The following is a 16,100-nucleotide window of genomic DNA, read 5'->3' on the forward strand; positions in this document are numbered from 1 at the left end:
AAGCCGAACTCTCCGTTCGGGAGGCGAGTGGGTACGAACCCCACCACCGATTGTCTGCAGTTTCACACTTCCAGGTAAATGCCGGGACAGTTCCTATTTTTTTGCTTTTTTTCTGCTATTTGCTTTACGTCGCACCGACACAGATATGTCTTATGGCGACGATGGGATAGGAAAGGCCTAGGAAGTGGAAGGAAGCGGCCTTGGCCCTAATTAAGGTACAGCCCCGGCATTTGCCTGGTGTGAAAATGGGAAACCACGGAAAACCATCTTCAGGGCTGCCGACAGTGGGGTTCGAACCCACTACTGTATCTCCCAATAACTGGATACTGGCTGCACTTAAGCGACTGCAGCTATCGAGTTCGGTACAGTTCTTATTCATACGCCATCGCTGGTTCCTTCCACCTCCCTGTCCGATTTTATTCCTCATTATTCATTTCATCTCCATTAGCTCCTCAACTGAGGTTGGCGTCAGGGAGGGTTTCCGGCCGTAAAATATGCCGTAGCCCATAATTTAACCTCATCTCATCCCCGATTCCATATCAGAAAGAGGGCTAAAGGGTAGAAATAATAAATGATAATCTCCTTCTCTTTTTCTACTGTTTTCCAAATCTGCGGGGTCGCGGGTGCGAACTGTGTCGCACACGTGGACTTGCCCCGTTTTAGGCCGGATGCCCTTCCTGACGCCAACCCTCTATGGAGGGATGTAATCACTACCGCGTCTTTCTATTGTGGTTGGTAGTGTAGCGTGTTGTCTGAATAAGAAGAGGAAAGTGTTGGGACAAACACAAACACCCAGTCCCCGGGTCAGAAGAATTAATCAGTGGCGATTAAAATCCCCGACCCAGCCTGGAATCGAACCCGGCACCCTATAAACCGAAGGCCCCAATGCTGACCATTCAGCCAATGAGTCAGACAATTAATAATAATAATAATAATAATAATAATAATAATAATAATAATAATAATAATAATAATAATACCAAGGGTACACCTTCTCCGGCTATTCAAACTTTGCGCCTTCTCCATGGCCATCTATGACAGCGACCAAAAACTTATAAAACTTTCTAAAACTTTCTGCTCCGGTGGTTAGATGGCTCTGCCATCTGCTTTCTAGAGACCTCTAGTGGACTAAAGTAAATCAACTTCAGAAGATATTACAGTTCTGGTAGTTGGTAAAACTTTTTTTCTGATAATTTTTTTTTTTTATGTACCGAAGTTGTAAATACTTCACTTGGTTCCTCCTCTAATGTAATATTCTGCCTACCACATGCCTGTAACTACGTTCTCTAGCCAATCAAGCCCGGGGGTGTGTATGGAAATTTAGCCTATCAGTGCTCTGGATCTAAAAATTATCTGGAACTTCCCCCTACGTTACTATTTAAGGAGAGCACTTTATGACCGTCTTGTCTGATTTGCTCTGGTTATTGAGAGTGTCGCCAACACAAAACAAGACACGGCAAAAAAGCTTCAGTAGAGCATACTGCTATCACAAGCAAATCAGGAACGTCCGTAGATGAAGAACTGAAAATTTCTGCATCAGAAATCAACAGGTTAACAGGTTGCATACTGACTGGTAAAACCAGGAAAGGACAAGGAGTAATTCCCAGTTTTACGGGAATGAAAGACAAAAGGATCAGCAGTCAACAACATTTATTATAATCTTAGAGGAAAAAAATAACAATAAATGATTTGAATAATTTGATCAATGATTAAATTCGAAATTCAAGTAACGTACACCTAGCCTTGAGCCGAACTGACCACCGGCTGTGCACATAATAGTGAATATAAATTGAAACTGATAAATTCAGAACATCTGAAATTTACATTAATGTGGAAGGCTGGCACAAGCCAAACCAGTATCGAAATTTAACAGAGTAATAAATAAATATTCAGAAACATCAAATGACGAAGCTAAATAGAAAGAAAAAAGGGTTGCTTTAACAATAGATTGAAAAGGACTGGAAATGTAACAACGAGCTTGAGGCAGACTTGCAGCATTGAGTTCTCCACCGGGGAGATAAAATTAAAAATAATGAAAACATTAAGCTTTCAGATTAATAGTCCAAACACTGCAGTGTAAAAGACAAATCCTTTTAGGCAAACCAGTTCAGTAGAAAAATGTCATCTTCAAGATCAAACATGCTGACAAACGTAGATTTAAAATGTCCATAAAGGTAAAGCAGAATGCTAACTCCAGGCTGGCATTAATAAAATTTAATAAAATAGAACTGCTGAACAGGCCAGCTGGTGCGGAGTAGAAAGTACTCGGCTTGACATTCTTCGTCTATACAAGAGGGCAAGCCCATGTCAACAGCCGCAAGCAGGGCAAAGTGAATACATGTCGTGAGAAATGCCGCTTCTAAACACGCGGCGAGGCTAACAGGCTGGATGCATAGTCCGCATGGACATTGCAGAGAATTGGCAATTCTAGTGAGCTGCCCGAAGCAAAGTGAGGAACCGAGTCCTCGTGCCGAGTCTTCAAGTCGAGTTCTGGAGCAGAGTCCAGGTGCGGAGTCCAGTGCGGAGTCCAATACGGAGTCCAGTGCGGAGTCCAGGTGAACATGTTGAGTGACAGTCCTTAAGAAGCACTGCAGAAGATTCCACATTCAACAAAAAGTAGTGCTGCAAGACTAACAATAATAATTACTAAAAAGTACATGAGAAACCTTACCAAAAAATACAAAATAATGAAAAAAGTTAAGTCCAGAAAGAATATTCATTATTTCCATACAATTAGTAATATAATAAAGGCAAGGGAAAAAGCAGAAATAACCAATGAAAAAATAGAAAGACGCGGAAGAACACATTCTCGGTACCAGAAGGAGACAAGTTACCGGTGACGCAAGCAGTCATGTGAAGGTAATGTGACCAATCAACAGGCGACGTAAAAATGACGTAGGTTAGCGAAGCGAAAGGAAGAAATAAGCAAACAGTGTTCGTATGACCTGTAACATGAGTGCACGCCAAGGGGAACTTGTTATAAATCAACGAAAAATAACTAAACGTAACATAATTAAAGGTAAGCGCAACATCAAACTTAAATTCAAACAAGTAGAAAAGTACCGAAAATAGTGAGAATTGCCAATAAATCATACGTTCATGGGCGCATGAACCACTGACAGACCACCTCGCGACAGTGACTACTATAAGGAAAGGAAGAGAGCGAGAAAGGAAGCCAAAATAGCGGCTGGAACTTGGACGGAGAAGAAGCCAAGGAACAGGGATTGGCAAGAGGCTATCCCTCCGACAACGCTCAAAAGGCTAAGCTCGGAGGATAGTACGCCATCAAGTTCGGCTACAAATCCGCCCGCCAAGAGGCAGAAAGGATGGTCATGCCCTTTTCGGAAAAACTCACTTCAATTAAGGTAACCATAGTACCTAAAACCTTTCCAGATGGGAAACTGAAGGAGAGAGACGTGATAGATTTCTCATCTGTTTTGATAGCGCAGATGAAACCGCTGTCGGACGGGTGTCTTCCGGGCTTCCTCGAGTCTCCAAGCTGGAATGTGGAGCAATGGTAGTGATCTGTGCAAATCCATAACCCAAACGTTGGCTGGAACAATGGCAATATTAAACCTAGGAAATAAACCTACATTCATATATAAAAATCGTAGAGGTAATGGATATCACCTTGAGCACTAGGCATGTTGCAAACTTCATCAAGGATTGGAAGGTGCTGGAGGAGCCATCCTCGGCAGACCACCAGCATATCCATTTTGCAATAGATGCGAGACAATGAGGTATTGAAGAGTACAGGGGTCCTAAAAGAACGAACTGGGATGGCTACAGAGAAGTTCTAGGGCAGACTGTACAAAAGATCCAAACGAACGTAAGGGGTCGGAGGGAATTGGATGAGGCAGTGGAACAATTAGAAGAGGCCATTTTAGCCGCATACCATGACAACTGTCCCCTCAGAGAAAAGAAAACCGCCAAAACCGTTAGATGGTGGGATAACAACCTAGCCAAAATGAAGAAAAGAGTTTAGAGCCTTGTGGGACGTATATCTTAAGAAACTCACTGAGTATAACCTAAAGTCGCGGAGAGCAAAATAAGCTCTTGGAGACTTTTCTGCGAGAAAGTGGAATCAAACACTGATACAGCAAGGCCTCAGAAGGTTTTTAAAACGATACATATAAATCAAGTGGGAACACTGTAAAACCCCGGTGGAATACACACTCAAACGGGAAAGGAGGCGCTGGAGATCTTGCTAGCTTGTCATTTTTCTGAGGCTGAGGAAGTGGAAAGGGGAGAAATGGTTGAAACAGAGGCCAGAGCTCGAAAAGCAGACTGGAACTGTCCCAACTGATTAATTAAGCGTAACCATGTGAGGTGGGCAATCAACACGTTTCAGCCCATAAAGGCTCCGGGGCCAGATGAGATACTTCCGATACTCCTGCAGGAAGGACGGGAGATAATCATCAAGGCTCGTACAGACCTTTCTAGAGCAAGCCTAGCTCTGGAGTAAGTCCTGAAATCATGGTCTAAAGCTAAAGAGATATTTATACCGAAGTCTGGAAGGGTGAACTATGTCCAAGCTGAAGCCTATAGACCATTATGCTTAAATTCCTTCATGCTAAAAGCCATGGAGAAAATACCGGATAAGTACATCCGAAAAATAGTGCAACTGAAATCAACCTTATACGAAAATAAGTTTGCATACAGACCTGGGAGATCCATTGAAACAGCACTCCATCAATTGGTTTTCAAGCTAGAAGAAAGCCTAGAATATAAATACATTTCTCGAGCGGCATTTCTAGATATAGAAGGGACCTTCAGTGCAACCTACAACTCAATGATTAAAGCTGTTGAAGAGAGTAGGGTGTGCAAGACTGTAATAAAATGAATTAGATCCATGTTAGACGGAAGAATAATAAAGGCAACTCTGTTTGAAGAGACGTTAACGGCTAGAGCTACTCGAGGTTGTGCACAGGGAAGCGTTCTTTCTCCTCTTCTGTGGAAGCTTGTGGTGAACAGAATCACAGCCATACTCTACGAACAGGGATTTTACACACAAGGATACGCAGATGATCTAGTTATTGTGGTAAGAGGTAAGGTGATGAGTTTCAACCAGGACCATATGCAATGGTCATTTAACCTTGTGGAGACCTGGCGTCGGGAGGAACAACTCACAGTCAATCCGAGCAAGATAACACTGGTCCCTTTCACAAGAAAGAATGCAGTTAGAGGGGACGAGAACACTGACGCTCTTTGGGCAAAAGATCTATATGGAAGAACATGTGTTGCACTTAGGTGTAATATTAAAAAAAAATGTTAACCTGGAATCCACCCGTAGAAAGAAACACAACCCGGGCTAAGAACCTACTGTATGCATGCAAGAAGGCAGTCGGGACAACATGGGGCCTAAAGCCGCTAATGGTAATATAGATATACACAATGATCATTAGACCACTGATGACCTATGCAGCAATCATCTGGCGGAAGAAAGAGAGTCAAGGAAACGTCAGTAGCAAACTAAATAGCCTTCAGAGAAAGGCATGTATAGCTACAACTGGGGAACTGAAAACTACGCCGACAGAAGCCTTGAACACTCTACTAGATCTCCCTCAATTAAGTTACTTTATAGAGGGACAGGGTAGAATGAGCTCAAATCGACTGGAGCAAAATGGAAGCTGGAAGGCTCAAAGACCCAGTCCTGGTCACTGTAAAATGAACAGAGTATTAACAGAGGAAGTATTACACATGTCAGCTGATTACATCATTCCAAAGTATATATTTTAGAAACCATTTGAGACAGATAACTAAAAAACAAGACTGGGACATTAACAGATGGAAAACTGATAGGGAAGATATAGTGTGGTGGACAGATGGCTCAAGCACTGAGAAGGGAACAGGAGAAGGGATCAACAGGGGAAGGCCTGAGATATCAATCCAAATGAGCATGGGCAGACACACTAAAGTACTCCAAGCTGAAGTGATAGTCATGACTACATGCCTTGAGGAAAACCTGACAATGAACTACAGAGACAAGAACATTTCCATATGTACAGAAAGCCAAGTAGCCATTAAGGCACTTGAAGCTGTCCGGATTACATCCAAAATTGTTTGGTATTGTCATACACTTCTCCTGAAGCTCTCAGAGTACAATGTTGTTAAAATAATATGGGTACTTGGGTATGCAGGCATAGAAGGTAATGAAAAAGCTGATTAACTGGCAAGAAGAGAGTCAGAAACACCTTTTGCAGACCCAGAACCAGTATGTGGAATCTCTTATAGACAAGCCCGCTTAATGCTCAAGGATGCAGCCTTGCGAAAGGACTTATACAGAGCCCAAACAAGAAGCATAATAAGGAACTGCTTGAAATCAGCAGGGAAAATGTAAGACGGGTAGTAGGACTGCTGACTGGACACTGCCATCTTAAAAAGCACCTACATAGAATTGGAGTATTAAGAGACAATGTATGTAGGAAATGCAACGATGCGGAAGAATCAGCTGAACACATACTCTCCGAATGTGAGGCGTTGGGAAGAATTAGAATATCCACACTGGGCTTACCTGGTGAAGGGAGAGGAAACATTCGAGAATAACCAATAAGTAGGACCTGAAACTTTTTGAAGGGAGCAGGTATAACTAGGTGCTGATGAAGGAAAACACACGGTAGCAAAATATCTTCGAGGTCGACGCTAAAAGGAATGTTTAAAGAGACCCAACGAATAAAAGAAGAAGAGGTCTGCAGTGGTTATAAGTGCTACAGGCTACGAACAACGGGGACATGACATGACACTCGAAAGTTCGGACTACATTGGCTGGGATTCGAACCTTAGCCACCCTTGTAAGAAGACGGTGACGATGAATTCGGCTACCACACTCCCATAATATTTCGTGCGCTGCAGAGTTTAGTGTTTGTTAAGGCGTAATAATAATAATAATAATAATAATAATAATAATAATAATAATAATAATAATAATAATAATAATAATAATAATAATAATAATAATAATATCCGGTGAGTGGCTTGAGTACTACAGTTGTCACCTTGCATTCGGGTGACAGTAGGTTCGATCCACACTGTCGGCAGCCCTGCAGATGGTTTTCCGTAGTTTCCCATTTTCACACCAGGAAAATGCTGGGGTTGCACCTTAGTCTAATTAAAGCCACGGCCGCTTTCTTCAAACTCCTAGTCCCTTCCTATCCTATCGTCGCCAGAAGACCCATCTGTGTCGGTGCGGCATAAAGCAGGGTGTGCACTGTTGTTGAAAGCTATCTTGAAATCTATTTTTCTGATGTTATTATAATTGATCACACATAAAATGGAAACTAAGTTAGGCCACCAGTAGCTTAGGCAAGCTTACGAACTCTCAGGTTCAATGCACAGGAAATCTTAATCATAATACCTCTACATGCTCCCTGACATAAAAGGAATTTACGCACGAAGTAGGAGCTGTTGGATTAAAAGGAATATTTTAATGTGACTGTACAGAGGGAAATTAATGTAGTATCACTGTATTCGGACAATGCAACTTTCTGCTTACCTGCAGCACAGAATAAGGTCATCTTTAGTGCCTTGTCAGAGAGCCATATATACGTTTTTACGATCAGACAAGGAATCAGACAGATTACGTACTGTGTGTCATCATCTGGCAGATTTTCTATAACTGTCGTATTTCCGTTTCCCCACCTATTCTCAAAATTCCTAGTAACCTTTCTTGGTTATTTGTTTTACGTCGCAGCAGACTCAGAAAGGTGCTACAACAACGGTGGGATAGGACAGGGCTAGGACTGAGAAGAAAGCGTCCGGGGCCTCAATTAAGTTACAGCGCCAGTCAGCATTTGCCTGGTGTGAAAGTTGGAAAGCACATAAAACTATCTTCAGCGCGGCCTACAGTGGGGTCCATACCTACCATATATCGAATGCAAGCTACCCGAACAGCACAAACAACTCACTCGGTTTGCTGTAAATTAGCTGTACGCTAATCATGTAGTTATGCAGTTTCTAGCAAGATAAAGCTCACCCAGGCCCAGCTCGGGTTTACCGTGAGAATTTATATTTCGATCTGGTAAACTGGTTTAACACTCATAAAACATTAATGGAACCAAAACAGTGAGCGAGCTTTTGTTTCTACATGACTGCTAATATTGCATTGTGATCATAACCATGGGACATCCAGTTTTACATGATATCCGAACCCAGTGGACATAACATTTCATTTTTAAAATCCCACGCTCGTTGGCCAGGATTCGAGCCACGGCCAGCTTACTACTATTAGTATTACTTAATGATTTCTTTCCTCCCTGAAGTGGGAAGCGGGTCTCTTAGACCGGATAAAGGGAAACACTTAGTCGTTTAGAATATCGAGCTATCCACGCTGAATCAATTTGTCATATTCATTTGATTACATAAATACTATTTGAAAATTGATCGAAATCTTTTGGATATCTTTCCTTCGGTTAAATTGGAAACACACTCTACAAACTCAATGTTTTCTATCTTGTCATACAGAGACACTGCCATATTTTTGATGTTTTATTCTCATCAAGAAGAGATCTTGAAAATATATATGAGGTACACAAAATAACAACGTGGTTGAACACGGAAATGGAATTAAATTGTATATTGTCCTACAAATCAAATGTCAACCTTGTTGATTTGAGAGTTGTGAAAAGTTTTAGTCGGCTGAACGCAATTTATGATAGGCATGCAATTGGACATAAGAGAAGAACTACCATAAAATAATTCAATATAAACAATAACGCCGACACTGAAAAACATGGAATCAAACCATTCAGAAGTTTACTAACTCTGAACGTGGACAATACGATCAATTACACGCTCTTTTCACACATATTTCAACAAGGTTTGGAGAATTGTGACTTTCTTTCATTGTTTGTTATGCTCTAGATATGTTCTGCACTTATTATAATAATTAGGGTCATTATAAGAGATGAACATATTCAATAAGGAAGGAATTATATCCACCGATGGTTACGGCAAGAGGAAAGGAGCACTAATTGACGAGGAAAATTGGAGCCGGTCATATATTCAAATATGATATAGTAATGTTCTTCCCCGTATCGGTTTACTTTGTTTCAAGTGAAAATTTTGCTAACCCTGTTGTGAACGAGGAAATCCACAGATGGCAGAACACTAGCAACTACAGTGTAATCATCGGAAAGCATTCATGTTTAAACAATAACAAGAGTAATAACATCACCCGGCATGTGTTTGGTCCCCCTGCTGGGTTCCTGTGACCTCACAGCAATAAAACTGGTCATTCAGTGAGACATGCCTACAACTCTACGAATTTCATATAGATTTAGTAGATCGAATTCTGGGAACAAATTGTGCTCTACCCATTATCCTATATGGAATGCTTTCAGTTTCCCATTTAATTGGGCAACATTCCGCTGTATTCGTCTACTATAAATAATTTTCATTTCTCTATTTATTTTACTCGCTATGTTTAATGAGACTCGTCTCTAATAAGCGACTGAATGAGCAAATCGTACCAGTGGTCATGATTGTGATGATGCAAACATTTCCAATTTAGCCCTCTTTGCAATCGATACATGGAATGAAGTACTCAGTATATCCAGTTAATATACTCTTAAGATGATGTACGGAATAGAAATGATGCGTTTACTCTTTGTTGGAGTAGCAAGGAGTGGGGACGAACTACTGGAACACTTCATTAAGATAAGTTCTAACTTTCAAATATTAAAAGTATGAACAAAATTTAAGCACGTGTTTCTGCATTTCTAAAAATGTTCTTCAATTTAAAAATAGTGTCAGAATATGATAGTCTTTCATGAACGAAACATTTCATTCTTTGTTTAGTATTTTTTTACAGGTATGTTACAGTGTTATAGGTATTATATTAAGTGTTTGACAAATTGAACAGCTTTAAAGTTACACATATTACAAGAGCAATAAACTGAGCTGATGGCATGTACTTTGATAAAGTCGGAAGAAATTTCAAACGATATTTTTAGGATATTCTTTATTTACATAAATAAATAAATAAATAAATAAATAAATAAATAAATAAATAAATAAATAAATAAATAAATAAATAAATAAATAAATAAATAAATAAATAAATAAATAAATAAATAAATAAATAAATAAATAAATAAATAAATAAATAAATAAATACTTACATAAATACATACATACATACATACATACTGTGTCTCTGATAAAATAATAAGACAGTCGAAGCGGCGTTTTTACTCTCCGATACGCAAGCAGCAGTGTGGGAGGCGCGCCCGTAGTTCTTGTCACTGAAAGCAGCCTGCACGTGTTCGACCTGGCAAGCATCAGTCGCCAGTCCGAATCTCAGCTGTTAACATGCTGAGACAGTTATCATTGTAACAAAATATTTTCGTACCCAAAAGTTCTGGTTTCGTTTTAATGGTCGCGTGAACAGTAATAATACCCGCTATTGGTGTGCAGAAAATCCTATTTTTGTTTGTGGAGTCTCTCATTATGATATAAGATTGGTGTTTTTCGTGCTGTTAGTGGAAGACGAGTAATTGGGCCTATTTTTTCGAGACGACAGTAAGTGCAGAGAGGTACCAAGATGACATTTTGACGCCGTTCTTCCACGAGTTAATGGAAAGAGAAAAATCGCGTAGGTGCTTCAAAGATTCAACCCCTGCTCAAACAGGAGAAGATTCCCTTCTTACATGCTCGGAAGTGTTCGCAAACAGAGTGATCAGTGTTGGCCCACTCGTTCTCCAGATCTAACAATGTGTAATTTTTACTTGTGGCGTAAACTGAAAGAAAAAGTGTATCGAACAAATCCTCACACATTGGATGAAGTGAAGGAGAACATTACGAATGAAATCGGAAACATTACAGTGGCAGAACTGAATATCTTCAGCCAGAATGTGGTTACCAGATACAATGTCTGTATAACCCAGGAAGGACGACACTTCCAGCACCTTTTCAAAGATAAGATTGCATATACCAGCTGAATGCATAAGTTTTTGCCGGTTTTTGTGGTTTAAGAATGCGTAATTTTCAAGGGAAATTTATTTTTTGTTTATTCAAAATATTGGTCATCGGCTTCTACACATTCCGCCCATATCTCAGGTAAATTATGAATACAATGCCAGAAAAACTGCTTGTCTTCTGCTGAAAACCATTCGTCGAGCCATTTTCCAACTTCCTTGAATTTGCTGAAGTGCTGCTCTGCGATCGCGTGCCCCATTGATGCGAAGAGGTGATAGTCATACGGCGCCAGGTCGGGGAAGTACGGCGGACGCGGAAGGATCTCCCATCCCTGTGTGAGACGGCGCATTGTCGCGTAACTAAATCACTTTGACATGTCTTCTGCCCCATTACGGTCGTCTTTCGATCAATGCGTGATTTAAATTAATCATTTGTTGGCGACAGCGTTGTGCGTTAACGGTATCGCCGGGCTTCAACAGTTCATAATGGACAATACCGCTCTGGTCCCACCAGACACAAAGCATGGTCTTCTTGCTAAAGCGGTTTGGCCTTGGTGTTGAAGGAGCGGCTTCGGTGGTGACAGCCATGATTTTCTCCTCTTCGGGTTTTCAAAATAAATCCACTATTTGTCACCCGTCACAATTCGGTACAGAAATGATTTTCTTTCGTGGCGTTGAAGCAGCATTTCACAAGTGACTTTGCGATTTTTCGCTTGCCGTTCATTCAAATCTCGTGAGACCCATTTGCCGAGTTGACCGATCTTCCCCATTGCTCATCAACGTCTGCTGATTGTTTCTTGTGACAAATTTAATGCTTGTGCCAATTGCTGTTGAGTTTGAGTTGGGTCATCATCCAGTAACGCCTGCAATTGCTCGTCTTCGCACTTTTGTCGAAACCACGCCTCGCATTTTCTAATCGATGGCGCGTGTTCATCATACGTTTGTACCAGCAAATGATGACTTTACACAGCCTTTTTCCTCTTAATTAAATACGAAAAGCAATGCGTGCCGCAAATGTTCTTTTTCAGGCACAAACGTGAACATTATCACTGAACGATGCGAGACAAACGCTAGTGTTTGGAGAACTCAACTTGTGTGTGTTGGTAGGTTAATGACAGACGAACGTATGTGTCAAATTCATATGCTGCGTACTTTTCGCTGGCGCCATCTCTTAGTGAAACTGTAAAATACTTATTCATACGCCCTGTAAGATTGTATACACGCTTAAAGCAGGGCAGCCGCGCACGATATATGTTCGGCTGAAGCAGCTGTCGTAGGGCAGAGTACAAACACTGTGCGTTCGGTCTTAGGTTATATGAGAGACCCTGTACATACACACCAGGCAAGGGGGGAATGCGGTTACGATCGCGTAGCTGTTTGCATTCGGGAGATGGTGAGTTCGAATTCCACCGTCGGAAGCCCTCAAGATGGTTTTCCGTATTTTCCCCATTTTTGCACCAGGCAAATTCTGGGACTGTACCTTAATTAAGGCCACGGCCGCCTTCTTCCCAAACCTAGCCCTTTCCCATCCTTGCGTCGCCGAAAACCTTGAATGTGTTAGTGCGACGTTAAACCACTAGAAAAAAATACATACATACATACATACGTACAAGTACATACCAAACCAAACCAAACCCCATGGCACTGCAGCCCTTGAAGGGCCTTGGCCTACCAAGCGACCGCTGCTCAGCACGAAGGCCTGCAGTTTACGAGGTGTCGCGTGGTCAGCATGACGAACCCTCTCGGCCTTTATTCTTGGCTTTCTAGACCGGGTCCGCTATCTCACCGTTAGTTAGCTCCTCAATTCTAATCACGTAGGCTGAGTGGACCTTGAACCAGCCCTCAGGTCCAGGTAAAAATACCTTACCTGGCCGGGAATCGAACCCGGGGCCTCCGGGTAAGAATCAGGCACGTTATCCTTACACCACGGGGTCGGCACATACAGGTACATACATACGTATATACGTTTGGAAGAATTTTCATTCGTTTAAACATTCATTCTTCAAAATGATAGGTGCAATCGACTATACACAACTATACCCTTTCAGATTAAAATTGATAACTAACAACTGTAGATTGAGCCTAAACAATTAAAAATTGTGATTAATCGCCTTCATACCAGCACATCCTCTTTGACAATAAACGCAACTGGATACAACTAGTCAATGCACTCGGAGTCTAAAAAGCTATGGCGTAGCGATGGGTAAAAATTCACAATTCGCAATCAACACCATCGTGGTGGAGGAAGAGAAGTACAAATTACGAAGGAACAGCGGACATTAATGGTCTGATGTAGAGAGGAAAATCCAAGACGTACATTATAGGAACTTAACCACATGTCTCCAGAGGACTATCATGTTACTGTCTCCAAGGAATGCTTACTTCTCACCCTGAAAGATATCTGTAGAAAGCCTGTGGCGTGAGACCGGCTCGAGAGAGAGTCATGCCGAGAAATCATCAAACACAAACACTCCGTAGGTTTCAGCCGGCGTCACCGTAACGTGCTTGCTATAGCACGATCCTGTCAGCTCGGAGGCTCGTGAAGTTTCTTCCTTCGACTGGTGCAGTCAAGACGCTCTTCAGCCACGTGCGGATTTAGTAACGCCACCTCGCATGCCAATTTGAATTCGTCCGCGAAGCGACCTGATTGGATAACTTCAGCAGCTGATAACATGACAACGGCGCGAGATATCCAATTTTCTCCAGTTATATGAGTATTACCAACCATATAAAGCTCATAAAACCGGTCACATGAAACAATTGTGAACTTAATTGTTTTCACGAAGGCAAGCCGATGTAGTTACATATCAACAGGCAGCCGTCGGGTCAATATCCATGTTATTACTTACATGGGTAATACAGGATTGATTCCCCTTGAAATAAGAAGAATTGTTTTTAGAAAGGAAGAAAGTGATGAATGTGTACGCCATTGTCTGTAAGCTACACCAACCCTATGTAGTGCTAGTAGTTGACTATGCTCCTTGTCAAAGAGGTACTGAAGAAGTATTCGTAGAGGAAGAATTCATCAAGTCCTTGTAGTACAATATTCAATCCCTCTGAGAGCGACTGGTCCAATTTTAAAACTGCTCTTAAAAGGACCTGGGTACTCACATGCCACAAATGTTCGCTGATTAAGGCAGGGAAAATACACCCCATACTGAGTTTCATTTTCGCCAGAAGATACTGTAATTGACAACGTATACACAATAAATATTAGGAATTGTGCGAGGTACGAGTATGTAGCTAATATCCAAAAATTTATTCCTGGTGACTTATGCTGCAAATTCCCGCCCTCACCCCGAGGTGGTTCAGCTACTTTCAGGCACACCCCCAGTGGAGGTGAGCTGCATGTACCTTTCTAACAACATACCAAGCCGCCTGCCAGTCTTAAATTTCTTGCAGTGACGGGATCCGACCTCTGAGGACGGCGTCTAATACACTGGCAGAAAATTAAATCCCAACACCAGGGAGGAGTTGTGCTAGATAAATGAAAATTCGGGAGGCGTGTTTGCACATCATAAAGAGGATGCCTATTCAAATTTGAGCGCTATAATTATAATTTCGTGTGGCTATTTCTAGCCGAGTGCAGCCCTTGTAAGGCAGACCCTCCGATGAGGGTGGGCGGCATCTGCCATGTGTAGGTAACTGCGTGTTATTGTGGTGGAGGATAGTGTTATGTGTGGTGTGTGAGTTGCAGGGATGTTGGGGACAGCACAAACATCCAGCCCCCGGGCCATTGGAATTAACCAATTAAGGTTAAAATCCCCGACCCGGCCGGGAATCGAACCCGGGACCCTCTGAACCGAAGGCCAGTACGCTGACCATTCAGCCAACGAGTCGGACATTTGAGCGCTAGTCGACGAAGAGTGGTACTAGTAGCGCCACTATGACCTTACAAAGCAAGCTTGCTTTAAATGTGTGCTGTACCCATTTTGAGCGTTAGTCATCGACCGGTGTTGACGTTGTGAGGTAGGTGTGTGTCAAACATGTTGTTATGGAGACAAAGAAGGCAGTAGCAGGAGCTTATTGAGCTTGAACGAGGTCCTGTAATACGGTTACGAGAAGGTGAGTGTTCTTCCAGAGATATTGCAGATATTATAGGCACGGATGTACGAGAATCCACAGTGGACCGTTGTTGGCAGCAATGGTCATGGGAAGCACTGCCTCAAGGAAACCAGGGTCTAGTAGCATATGGGCCAGTACAAAGAGGGAAGACCGCTTTATTCGCCGCCTGGCAGTGGTGGATAGTACTGCATTTTTAAAATTTTAGAAGTTGCTTTAAGTCGCATCGACACAGATAGGTCTTATGGCGACGATGGGACAGGAATGGGCTAGGAGTGGTAAGGGAGCATCGATGGCCTTCATTAAGATGCAGCCCCAGCATTTGCCTGGCGTGAAAATGGGAAACCACGGAAAACCATCTTCAGGGCTGACGACAGTGGAATTCGAAGCCTCTATCTCCCGAATACTGGATACTGGCCGCACTTAAGCGACTGCAGCTATCGAGCTCGGTAGTACTGCATTTACAGCAGCTATTAGAACTTTCCGAGCCATGGTCGAACCCGTGAACTTGAGCTCAGATGGCCAGCGCTCTACCACCTGAGCTACCCACTTCGCAAGGAGATTATATTAACAATATGTACGTTTATATATAGATGATCAGGATCTCATTATGCGTAATATTTTGAATTCTATTATAAACAATACAGAAGCATTAAAACCCTACTCCAATAATGAGCGAGGGGGGGGGGGGTAACAGGAGTGACAAAGGGGGTGAATTTGTAGAAAAATTGTATCTACAGTATATCTCAGAAACGTAACATGTTACAGACGTGAAAATTGGAATTTAGAATCTCCTCTACAGGAAAGAAACCTAGGTAATTGGTTTTCGGAAAATCCACTTAAGGGGTGAAATTTTAAAATTAGCACATCTACAGTATATCTCTAAAACTTAACATGTTACAGGAGTGAAAATTGGTACTTTTAATACTTTTAAAAGTAAAGAAACATGCACTGTTGTGTTTCCGGAGAAACCACTTGGGAAGGGGGGTAAAAAGGACTGAAAAAGGGGTTGCATTTTTATTAGGATACTGATATCTCAAGAACTGAAGATGTTACAGACGTGAAAATTGGTATTTGAACTCCTTTAAAGGTAACGTATTTTTGTTTTGTTTTCGGAATATCCAC

Source organism: Anabrus simplex, chromosome 2 (genome assembly GCF_040414725.1).
Source record: "Anabrus simplex isolate iqAnaSimp1 chromosome 2, ASM4041472v1, whole genome shotgun sequence".
NCBI lineage: Eukaryota > Metazoa > Arthropoda > Insecta > Orthoptera > Tettigoniidae > Anabrus > Anabrus simplex.